An 11,833-nucleotide genomic window follows, 5' to 3' on the forward strand; every position below is an offset into this window, starting at 1 on the left:
TAATCATCATTATTTCATCCCCATCGAAGCGCAAGTCGCCGAAGTGGCGTCAAATCGAAAGACTTGCACCTGGCGAACGGTCTACCCGACGGGAGGCCCTAGTCACACGACATTTCTTTATTACACTCCTGGAAATGGAAAAAAGAACACATTGACACCGGTGTGTCAGACCCACCACACTTGCTCCGGACACTGCGAGAGGGCTGTACAAGCAATGATCACACGCACGGCACAGCGGACACACCAGGAACCGCGGTGTTGGCCGTCGAATGGCGCTAGCTGCGCAGCATTTGTGCACCGCCGCCGTCGGTGTCAGCCAGTTTGCCGTGGCATACGGAGCTCCATCGCAGTCTTTAACACTGGTAGCATGCCGCGACAGCGTGGACGTGAACCGTATGTGCAGTTGACGGACTTTGAGCGAGGGCGTATAGTGGGCATGCGGGAGGCCGGGTGGACGTACCGCCGAATTGCTCAACACGTGGGGCGTGAGGTCTCCACAGTACATCGATGTTGTCGCCAGTGGTCGGCGGAAGGTGCACGTGCCCGTCGACCTGGGACCGGACCGCAGCGACGCACGGATGCACGCCAAGACCGTAAGATCCTACGCAGTGCCGTAGGGGACCGCACCGCCACTTCCCAGCAAATTAGGGACACTGTTGCTCCTGGGGTATCGGCGAGGACCATTCGCAACCGTCTCCATGAAGCTGGGCTACGGTCCCGCACACCGTTAGGCCGTCTTCCGCTCACGCCCCAACATCGTGCAGCCCGCCTCCAGTGGTGTCGCGACAGGCGTGAATGGAGGGACGAATGGAGACGTGTCGTCTTCAGCGATGAGAATCGCTTCTGCCTTGGTGCCAATGATGGTCGTATGCGTGTTTGGCGCCGTGCAGGTGAGCGCCACAATCAGGACTGCATACGAGCGAGGCACACAGGGCCAACACCCGGCATCATGGTGTGGGGAGCGATCTCCTACACTGGCCGTACACCACTGGTGATCGTCGAGGGGACACTGAATAGTGCACGGTACATCCAAACCGTCATCGAACCCATCGTTCTACCATTCCTAGACCGGCAAGGGAACTTGCTGTTCCAACAGGACAATGCACGTCTGCATGTATCCCGTGCCACCCAACGTGCTCTAGAAGGTGTAAGTCAACTACCCTGGCCAGCAAGATCTCCGGATCTGTCCCCCATTGAGCATGTTTGGGACTGGATGAAGCGTCGTCTCACGCGGTCTGCACGTCCAGCACGAACGCTGGTCCAACTGAGGCGCCAGGTGGAAATGGCATGGCAAGCCGTTCCACAGGACTACATCCAGCATCTCTACGATCGTCTCCATGGGAGAATAGCAGCCTGCATTGCTGCGAAAGGTGGATATACACTGTACTAGTGCCGACATTGTGCATGCTCTGTTGCCTGTGTCTATGTGCCTGTGGTTCTGTCAGTGTGATCATGTGATGTATCTGACCCCAGGAATGTGTCAATAAAGTTTCCCCTTCCTGGGACAATGAATTCACGGTGTTCTTATTTCAATTTCCAGGAGTGTATTTCCTTCATTGCTTCTTTGATGTACAGTTTGAAGGGCAGAGTGGCAGCAGGCTAAGAAAGGAAAGGGGAAGGGAAGCGAGGCTCACTACTTCTCTTTTACTCTATTTAATTTGAGATGTTCGATCTTAGTCTCACAATCTGTTTTTAGCTATGCATGTTGTATATTACCCGTCTTTCCCCGTAAATTCCCTTTTTCTTAAAATTTAGATCTTGCATCATTCTACTTTGTAGAAAGCTTTTCCAAGCAAACTGCTTCATTAAATATGTCTTGATTTTTCTTAAATGCTTCTTCCATTACCATGGACAACGTCAGAAGTGCTTCACTGGTGCCTTACCTACCCAAAGCCAAAGTGATATCTAGCAGATCCTTCGTTTTTCACTTCTGTTCGTATGTATATTTCTTGTCACTGACTTAAATGAATGAAAAGTCAAGATGGTTGTGCGATAGTCCTCGCCCTTTTCTGCCCTTGCTGTCTTTAGGATTGTGTTGATGATATCGCTTTCTCTACACTCACATAGACTCTACAAACCAAACTAAATAGTCGTATGGTTGCCACTTGCCGCAACGATTACAGATATACTAAACGAATATTATTTGTGCCTTGCTCGTTATTTGATCGCAAGTCTCCCAAAGCTCTGTTAAACTCTAACAATAGCTTCTTTATAACTTCCATGCAGTCCTGCATTTCTTGTTCTAGCTCGTCAAGAGCCAGTTCCTCCCTGTGGCAGAGAAAGACCTTCGATGTACCCTATCCACCCAATCGCCCTCTCCTCTGTGTTTATCAGTGGAATTCTCATTACATTCTTAATGTTCATACGCCTTGTTGTAATGTCATCAAAGATTATTTGGAATTTTGTCTTTTCAGGATCAGTCCTGCCGGTGATCTGCTTCAATTTCATTACCTTTTTTTCAGCAGTAGTTTCATCTTGACTTCTCTGCACTTCCTATTTCTTTCATTGTGAGTGACCTACACTGCAGTATTCCTGTCATTTCCTGAAAAGTTTTGTACAACTTAATTCTTCTGATGTTTAATTATAATATTTCCTGTGTTTTCAAGTTTTCTACGCATCTATCTTCTTCGAACCAATATTTTCTACTGCAATTCTCTTGCTTGCCTTTCTTTAGAGATATCTATTCCCTTTATTCTGAAGGGCCTACAGTAGTATTCCCTATTGCAGTATCAATCGTATTACTCTATTTCAAACGATACCTATCATTCTTCAGCGCTTCAAAATCAAACGTTTTCGGCTTTAATACTTCCGGAAGAATCTCTTAAGCTTGTCTCCTCTCAGAATTACTAAACTGTGACATGAATCAGTAAATGCTCCTGGGTACGAGTTACCATCCAGTATCTGAATTTGGAATCTTTCTCTGACCACGAAGTAATCCTGCTGGAATCTTCCAGTATCTCCGAGCTTTTTGCTTCAACAGCATCTTCTCTTGTGATTTCTGAACTGTGTATTGGCTATCAAGAGCTGAAATTTATTGCAGAACGCAGTTAGACTTTTTTCTGCTTACATTCCAAAATCCCAGTCCGCATTACCCCGCGATTCTGTCTTTTATTGCTTCCCCTACCACGCATTTAAATCCCCCCCCCCCACTGCCATGATCATTACATTATCTTCACCATTTCTCTATATCAGGAGTAGTGCAGCAGGGGTGAAGTAGGGAGTCGCGTATTTAGCTTTCATATTTGTTTTGTAGTTTGATTCTAATTTGTTTTTCCTTGTGTTTGTGCGCTTGCTTATTTCATTAGATAAAATTCCTGAGTATTCTCGTATTTGAGTGGAGTAATGATGCTTATTGATAGCTGTAAAGTGTAAATTCGCGTAGTCGTTCGTTGTTTGTTTTGGACAGCCAATGTGCTTTTGATACATTTGAGTGGAGTAATGATGCTTATTGATAGCTGTAAAGTGTTAATTCCCGTAGTCATTAGTCAGTTGTTTGTTTTGGACAGCCAGTGTGCTTTTGATACAGCGCAGTGAACCTTGAGCAGCCGCTGGTGAATTATCAGTGCAGCGGTAGTGCAGCAGCAGTGCAGTAGATAGTCGCATATTTAGCTTTCATATTTGTTTCGCAGTTTGATTCTTAATTTCTTTCCGAGTGTTTGTGCGCTTGCATATTTAATTGAATAATATCCCCGCGTATTCTCGAATTTGAGAACAGTAATATTGCTTATTGAGAGCTGTAAAGTATAAATTCGCGCAGTCGTCAGTCAGTTGTTTGTTTTGGACAGCCAGTGCTTTCTGTTTATTTCGTTGAGTCAGTTAGCAGCAGACAGAGGCCAATGCAGTTTCATCTGTGCTTGCAGAGTGTCGTGTGGGAGCAGCTGTAGAAGAAACTAGTCGTATATTCAGTTTTTCGTATTAGTTCCGCAGGCTTAATTCAAATTACTTTGTGTGTTTGTGTGCTTGCGTGGTGAAATTTTTCGGATCTTTGCGTATTTTCGAATTAGAAAGGGGTAGTATCAAATTTTAATAACGTTAGAGTGTAACATCGCGTTGGCGGTTGTCATTTGTACTAAGACAGGTGTAGGATCCCATTGGTTTATCTGTATAGTGGCGTAGTCGAGGTCATTTGATTGCTTAGTTCGTAAGTAATTGTTCATATATCGCAGCTCAATCTGGCGCTGGTGACGCAACTCTGCAGTCGTATATTGCTATTTTATTTGTCGCAACTCTATACGTCCAGATATAAGCAGTAGGATGGATAGGGTGAGTGCGTGCTGTGTGCGGGCTCAGGAGGAACTAACCGCGGTTCGCGAGCAGCTGAGCGTGCTGTTGGCCACGGTCAGCCGCTTTCAGGCGGCTGCCTCGAGGTGCAGCGACAGCGGAGGGTCTGGCGCGTCGCTTGAGACACACCAGGTGTCGCTTGCTGCGTCCGCTGACTCAGCCTCGTAGACACCTTCCAGTGTACCCGGCACGTTGGGGCCGCCCTCACCTCAAGGTGAGTGGCGGACTGCAACGCGCTCGCGTCGCTCGAGGCGGAGGGTCAATGCGGAGGCTGGCCGGCTGGACTCGCCCGTTCGTCCTGTCAGTGGGCAGGTGGCCGCTCCTTCAGCAGGGCCCGAGCAGGAACACGAGGGCAAAGGCTTGCTCGTTATTTGGAGCTCCAGCGTTAGACGAGTGATGGAGCCCCTTAGGGAAATAGCGTACAGGGCTGGAAAGAATTCCAAGATCTGGAGGCGGCCTTGCCTGCGCCCATCCAGCGTACGGGGTGCAGTCGTCTGCAAGTAGTTGCTCATTTCGGCACCAATGATGCAGTAGTGCGAGGTGTCCTGATGAACACTCACCAGTCGACGTGCAGACAGGCAAACCAGGACGCGCTCAGTGTAAAGACACTTCAGCTATCAAGGTATCAGCAGTAAATTTTCAGAGTGTTCGGAATAAAGTTCCTGAATTTACTGCCCTCCAGGAAGATTGTGGCGCGCAAATTATTCTCGGGACCGAGACCTGGCTGAACCCTGAGATAGGAAGTTCTGAAATAATTTCAGAAAGGCAGATTAGACACCGTAGGAGGTGGTGTGTTCATTGAAGTTGACAAAAATATTGTGTCTACTGAGGTCGAAGTAGAGTGTGATTCTGAATTTATCTGGACACGTTAATCATGGCTAGGAGAAATAAAGTTAATTGTTGGGTGTTATTACCGGCCACCAGGTTCCACCGTGACAGTTCTAGAATCATTCAAACGGAGTCTACACTCTGTATCGCAGAAATACCCGGATCATGCTATATCAGTCGGAGGCGACTTCAACCTACCTAGTACAGACTGGGATGTGTATGGATTCATTACAGGTGGTACAGACAAGCCGTCGTGCGAATTACTTTTGAACACATTATCCGAAAACTGTGTTGAGAAGCTAAATTGACAGCCAATGCGTAATGGAATTATTTTAGATCTGCTAGCCACGAACAGACCAGACCTCATCGACGGTGTCAGTGTTGAGACAGGGAGGGATTAGTGATCATGATGTTGTCATTACGACTTTGGTTACGAAAGTTAAAAAGTCGGTCAAGAAGGCTACGAGAGTATTCTTACTAGAAAGAGCAGATAAGCTGTTGTTAGCATCCCACTTAGTAAATGAATCAATTTCATTTACTTCCGGTACGATGGACGTGGAAGAATTATGAGCAAATTTTAAACACATTGTAAATCGCGCATCGGACAAGTATGTGCCGAAAAAGTTGGTTACGGGCGGAAAAGACCCACCGTGGTTTAACAGCGCAATTCGGAGAATGCTCAGGAAGCAAAGACATTTGCAGTCGCTGTACAAGAAAGATCGGGAGAATGAGGACAGGCAAACGTTAGTAGAGATTCGTGCTGCTGTAAAAAGAGCGATGCGCAAAGCATACAACCACTAGCACAATCATACCTTAGCAAAAGGAAATTCTGGTCTTACGTAAAATCGGTAAGCAGATCGAAGGCTTCCATCCAGTCACTCACTGATCAGTCTGGCCTCGCAACGGAAGACAGCAAAACGAAAGCTGAAATTTTAAATTTAGCATTTGAGAAATCTTTCACGCAGGAGGATCGTACAAACATACCGCCGTTTGAGTCTCGTACAGATTCCCGTATTGAGGACATATTGATAGACATCCCTGGGGTTATGAAGCAGCTGAATGGGTTGAAAATAAATAAATCGCCAGGTCCTGATGGGATTCCAGTTCGGTTTTACAGAGAGTACTCTGCTACATTGGCTCCTTACTTAGCTTGCACTTATCGCGAATCACTTGCTCAACGTAAAGTCCCGAGCGACTGGAAAAAATCGCAGGTGACTCCGCTATATAAGAAGGGTAGAAGGACGGATCCGCAAAATTACAGACCAATATCCTTAACATCGGTTTGTTGCATGATTCTCGAACATATTCTCAGTTCGAATATAATGAAGTTTCTTGAGAGAGAGAAGTTTCTGTCCATGCATCAGCACGGCTTTGGAAAGCATCGCTCCTGCCAAACGCAACTCGCCCTTTTTTCACATGATATCTTGCGAACCATGGATGAAGGGTATCAGACGGATGCCATATTCCTTGACTTCCGGAAAGCGTTTGACTCGGTGCCCCACTGCAGACTCTTAACTAATGTACAAGCATATGGGATTGGTTCCCAAATATGTGAGTGGCTCGAAGACTTCTTAAGTGATAGAACCCAGTACATTGTCCTCGATGGTGAGTGTTCATCGGAGGTGAGGGTGTCATCTGGAGTGCGCTAGGGAAGTGTGGTCGGACCGCTGTTTTCTATCTACATAAATGATCTTTTCGATAGGGTGGATAGCAATGTGAGGCTGTTTGCTGATGATGCTGTGGTGTACGAGAAGGTGTCATCGTTGAGTGACTGTAGGATGATACAAGATGACGTGGACAGGATTTGTGTAGGTGTAAATAATGGCAGCTAACTCTAAATATAGATAAATGTAAATTAATGCAGATGAATTGGGAAAACAATCCAGTAATGTTTAAATACTCCATTAGTAGTGCAGCGCTTGACACAGTCATGTCGATTAAATATTTGGTCGTAACATTGCAGAGCGATATCAAGTGGGACTAGCATGTAATGGCAGTTGTGGGGAAGGCGGATAGTCGTCTTCGGTTCATTGGTAGAATTTTGGGAAGATGTGGTTCATCTGTAAAGGAAACTGCTTATAAAACACTAATACGACCTATTCTTGAGTACTGCTCGAGCGTTTGGGATCCCTATCAGGTCGGATTGAGGGAGGACATAGAAGAAATTCAGAGGCGGGCTGCTAGATTTGTTACTGGTTGGTTTGATCATCACGCGAGTGTTAGGGAAATGATTCAGGAACTCGGGTGGGAGTCCCTGGAGGAAAGAAGCCGTTCTTTTCGTGAATCGCTACTGAGGAAATTTAGAGAACCAGCATTTGAGGCTCACTGCAGTACAATTTTACTGCCGCCAACTTACATTTCGCGGAAAGACCACAAAGATAAGATAAGAGAGATTAGGGCTCGTACAGAGGCATATAGGCAGCCATTTTTCCCTCGTTCTGTTTGGGAGTGGAACAGGGAGAGAAGATGCTAGTTGTGGTACGAGGTACCCTCAACCACGCACCGTATGGTGGATCGCGGAGTATGTATGTAGATGTAGATGTAGCTCCTCAGGTACTTTATCTGTCTTTGCATCTTTTGCTCGTGGAGTCAGCATGTATCCCTTAACCACTGCAGACGTTTCTGATGAGAAGACCTTTATCACGGAACCCTTCACAGCAGCTCTGTATCAGCCCTACGTTATTATTCATGACCCATCTACTCTAGATATATTATGTTCTGCTGCTGAAGTTACTGTATATTCATGTGACAAGAAATCCTTATGTTCTTTTCCTTTCACTTCATTCACCTCTAGTATCTCTAGATTGAGGATTTCCTGTAGTATGCACCTGGTTGGCTGTTACTTTCAATCCACTGAAGCTTCGTGTAAATTTTTTATAACTTCCTATGACGTTCGAACGTCTGCCATTCACTCTCTAACACGCAGAATGTTACCATATCGTTTGATATTCATTCTTTTTCGAATGGCGAAAGGCGCCTTGGTAGTCCTCTATCATGAGGTCTGTTCAGAAATCTTTTGCTAATGGACACATCACCAAGGCATTTTATCCACAGACCGCATGTGCTGTGGATGAATATAACGTGTTTTTAATACGGTATATTCCATTATATATAGAGTATATAGAGGGTCTATACAAGGGCGATGTACTTGAGGACAATATTATGGAAATGGAAGAGGATGTAGATGAAGATGAAATGGGAGATACGATACTGCGTGAAGAGTTTGACAGAGCACTGAAAGACCTGAGTCGAAACAAGGCCCCCGGAGTAGACAACATTCCAGTAGAACTACTGACGGCCTTGGGAGAGCCAGTCCTGACAAAACTCTACCATCTGATGAGCAAGATGTATGAAACAGGCGAAATACCCTCAGACTTCAAGAAGAATATAATCATTCCAATCCCAAAGAAAGCAGGTGCTGACAGATGTGAAAATTACCGAACAATCAGTTTAATAAACCACAGCTGCAAAATACTGACACGAATTCTTTACAGACGAATGGAAAAAGTAGTAGAGGCCGACCTCGGGGAAGATCAGTTTGGATTCCGTAGAAATACTGGAACACGTGAGGCAATACTGACCTTACGACTTATCTTGGAAGAAAGTTTAAGGAAAGGCAAACCAACGTTTCTAGCATTTGTAGACTTAAAGAATGCTTTTGACAATGCTGACTGGGATACTCTCTTTCAAATTCTAAATGTGGTAGGGGTAAAATACAGGGAGCGAAAGGCTATTTACAATTTGTACAGAAACCAGATGGCAGTTATAAGAGTCGAGGGGCATGAAAGAGAAGCAGTGGTTGGGAAGGGAGTGAGACAGGGTTGTAGCCTCTCCCCGATGCTATTCAATCTGTATATTGAGCAAGCAGTAAAGGAAACAAAAGAAAAATTCGGAGTAGGTATTAAAATACATGGAGAAGAAATAAAAACTATGAGGTTCGCCGATGACATTGTAATTCTGTCAGAGACAGCAAAGGACTTGGAAGAGCAGTTGAACGGAATGGATGGTGTCTTGAAGGGAGGATATAAGATGAACATCAACAAAAGCAAAACGAGGATAATGGAATGTAGTCGAATTAAGTCGGGTGATGTGGAGGGTATTAGATTAGGAAATGAGACACTTAAAGTAGTAAAGGAGTTTTGCTATTTGGGGAGCAAAATAACTGATGATGGTCGAAGTAGAGAGGATTTAAAATGTAGACTGGCAATGGCAAGGAAAGCGTTTCTGAAGAAGAGAAATTTGTTAACATCGAGTATAGATTTAAGTGTCAGGAAGTCATTTCTGAAAGTATTTGATGGAGTGTAGCCATGTATGGAAGCGAAACATGGACGGTAAATAGTTTGGACAAGAAGAGAATAGAAGCTTTCGAAATGTGGTGCTACAGAAGAATGCTGAAGGTTAGATGGGTAGATCACATAACTAATGAGGAAGTATTGAATAGAATTGGGGAGAAGAGAAATTTGTGGCACAACTTGACCAGAAGAAGGGATCGGTTGGTAGGACATGTTCTGAGGCATCAAGGGATCACCAATTTAGTATTGGAGGGCAGCGTGGACGGTAAAAATCGTAGGGGGAAACCAAGAGATGAATACACTAAGCAGATTCAGAAGGATGTAGGTTGCAGTAGGTACTGGGAGATGAAGAAGATTGCACAGGATAGACTAGCATGGAGAGCTGCATCAAACCAGTCTCAGGACTGAAGACAACAACAACAACATTCCATTATCATCTGCATGTTCATTCCATTGGTAGTTGTTGATTGTTCCGCCGATAAGTGACATTTTTCCATCTGAAGGGTAAGAACCTGCCCTGAAACTGAGCCCACTCCTCCACCCTATTTAATAAAGCTGTTGTCACAACTCTGGCGGCAACTCTAAATTTAAGCACTGGCTGGTATCGAGTCTGGGATCCAGAACGTCTTCATTATTACGGATGGATGTGTTTCATGACTCATAATACATACAATATTATCAGTACAGTTGTATAACAAAGCCAAATGAAAACGAGGAAATGGAGAAATAGTAAGTAAACTGTTCATTAATTCACTATTAGTTGCATAACTGTTAATTCATACATCCCACTGTCAGACAAGTCGGTCTGTGTCTTCATGGGGATATGATAGCAGTTGTCTACAGAATCATCACTCTATGCTGTCTTTGAAAATCTCAGCCCAGACATTAGAGACCGTGTGTGGATGCAGCACGATATTCACCGCCAGATTATTCAGTGGGGGACGTTGTGCAAGATATGAACAATAGATTTCCTGGAAGATACTTAGGACGCCATGTTCCTCTGCAACGCCCCCGATTTAGGATCCGCGTATTTCATTTAGTGGGGATTTCTAAGGAATTGTTTCTATCACCGAATCCATAATCCCATATGACTACAAAAACAGGATCAAGACCGAGTCAGGTGGACGTGTAGTGGTTAGCACATTGAACTTGCATTCTGGAGGACGACGGTTCAAACCCGTCTCCTGACATCTGTTTTAGGTTTTCCTTGATTTCACCAAATCGCTTCAGGCAAATGCCGGGATGGTTCCTTTGAAGCTCCTACAGGATCAAGGAAGCTTATAACTACGTGAGACCAGGAAATTTATGAACACCGTGTGGCATCCACGTCTAAAATACTGGACGTTTATATTTCTTAACCTGAATTGACAGATTTTTATTTTAGCATATATGTACAGAATTGTTGAAATACTAGTAAAAATTTTATATTTAAAAGCAGAAACTTATTGCTGTAAATCTGTGTAAAGTAACTACGTAAACTACGTTCTCTGACATGTTCAATAATTTGGATCGCTGTCTGTGCGCGACCACAGTGCCAAAGATACTGTACTGCTTTGTTGGAGTAAGAGAGCACTGGACGCACAATTGTAGGTAGCTGTCTATGAAAGAAAGCCGATGGTGTAGGCAGTTTCTGTGGTGTGCCGTGTGAAGCCACCAAGAGTTAGATTAATGTAAGGATGTCAGTATTGTTGAACATGGAAGCAGAAGTCTTTAGGTAAATAAAGATTTAAGTAATTCTGATTACTGTTTTTGACAGAACGTTAATATAGATGAGTTGGCTAATAATTTAAACTTCTTGAGTAACACCAGAAGGTATGTAAACTGTTTTGAGAAGAAGACTAGTTATATATTTCATTTCTGTAATACTTTTAAGATTCGTGAACAGAGCTATGTGTAATTGAATGATCTGCATTTATGTTGGAATAATGAAGTTAGATAATACTTGCTGTTTAATTCTCATTGATTGTGAATCGATTGTGGGTAATGTAACTTCAACTGTCAGATATTTTTGAAAAGACAAACATAGCTTGCAGTGTAATTCTGCTCAAAAAACTGAGTGTTAGTAATTCACCATAATCAGTATTGTCTCCCAGTCCAGGTCATATATTTTTATAGAAGTTGAGTTTTCTTAGATGTTCCCGTTTATGAATCAAATGAATTTCATGTTCATTTCAAGTATTATGGGCAGCATTGCACAGTGCTGAATCTGTAACTAGCATTTGTATTAATTGTGAGAGAGCAGAATACGTCGCTTTACTCTGTTGCTTCTCTAGAGGTAAGATAATTTGTTTGTTATGTGAACATGGACCAACGTTATCAGTTTTGAACAGGGCCAGAGGATTCAGTGCCTAAGAGGCTGAAGGTATTTTGCAGTGACTGTAGTTCTGTATTGGTATTGGGAGTTGCAGTGCCCAAGAGATTTGTGTAAAGTT

This window comes from Schistocerca cancellata, chromosome 6 (assembly GCF_023864275.1).
Source record: "Schistocerca cancellata isolate TAMUIC-IGC-003103 chromosome 6, iqSchCanc2.1, whole genome shotgun sequence".
NCBI classification, from domain to species: Eukaryota; Metazoa; Arthropoda; class Insecta; order Orthoptera; family Acrididae; genus Schistocerca; species Schistocerca cancellata.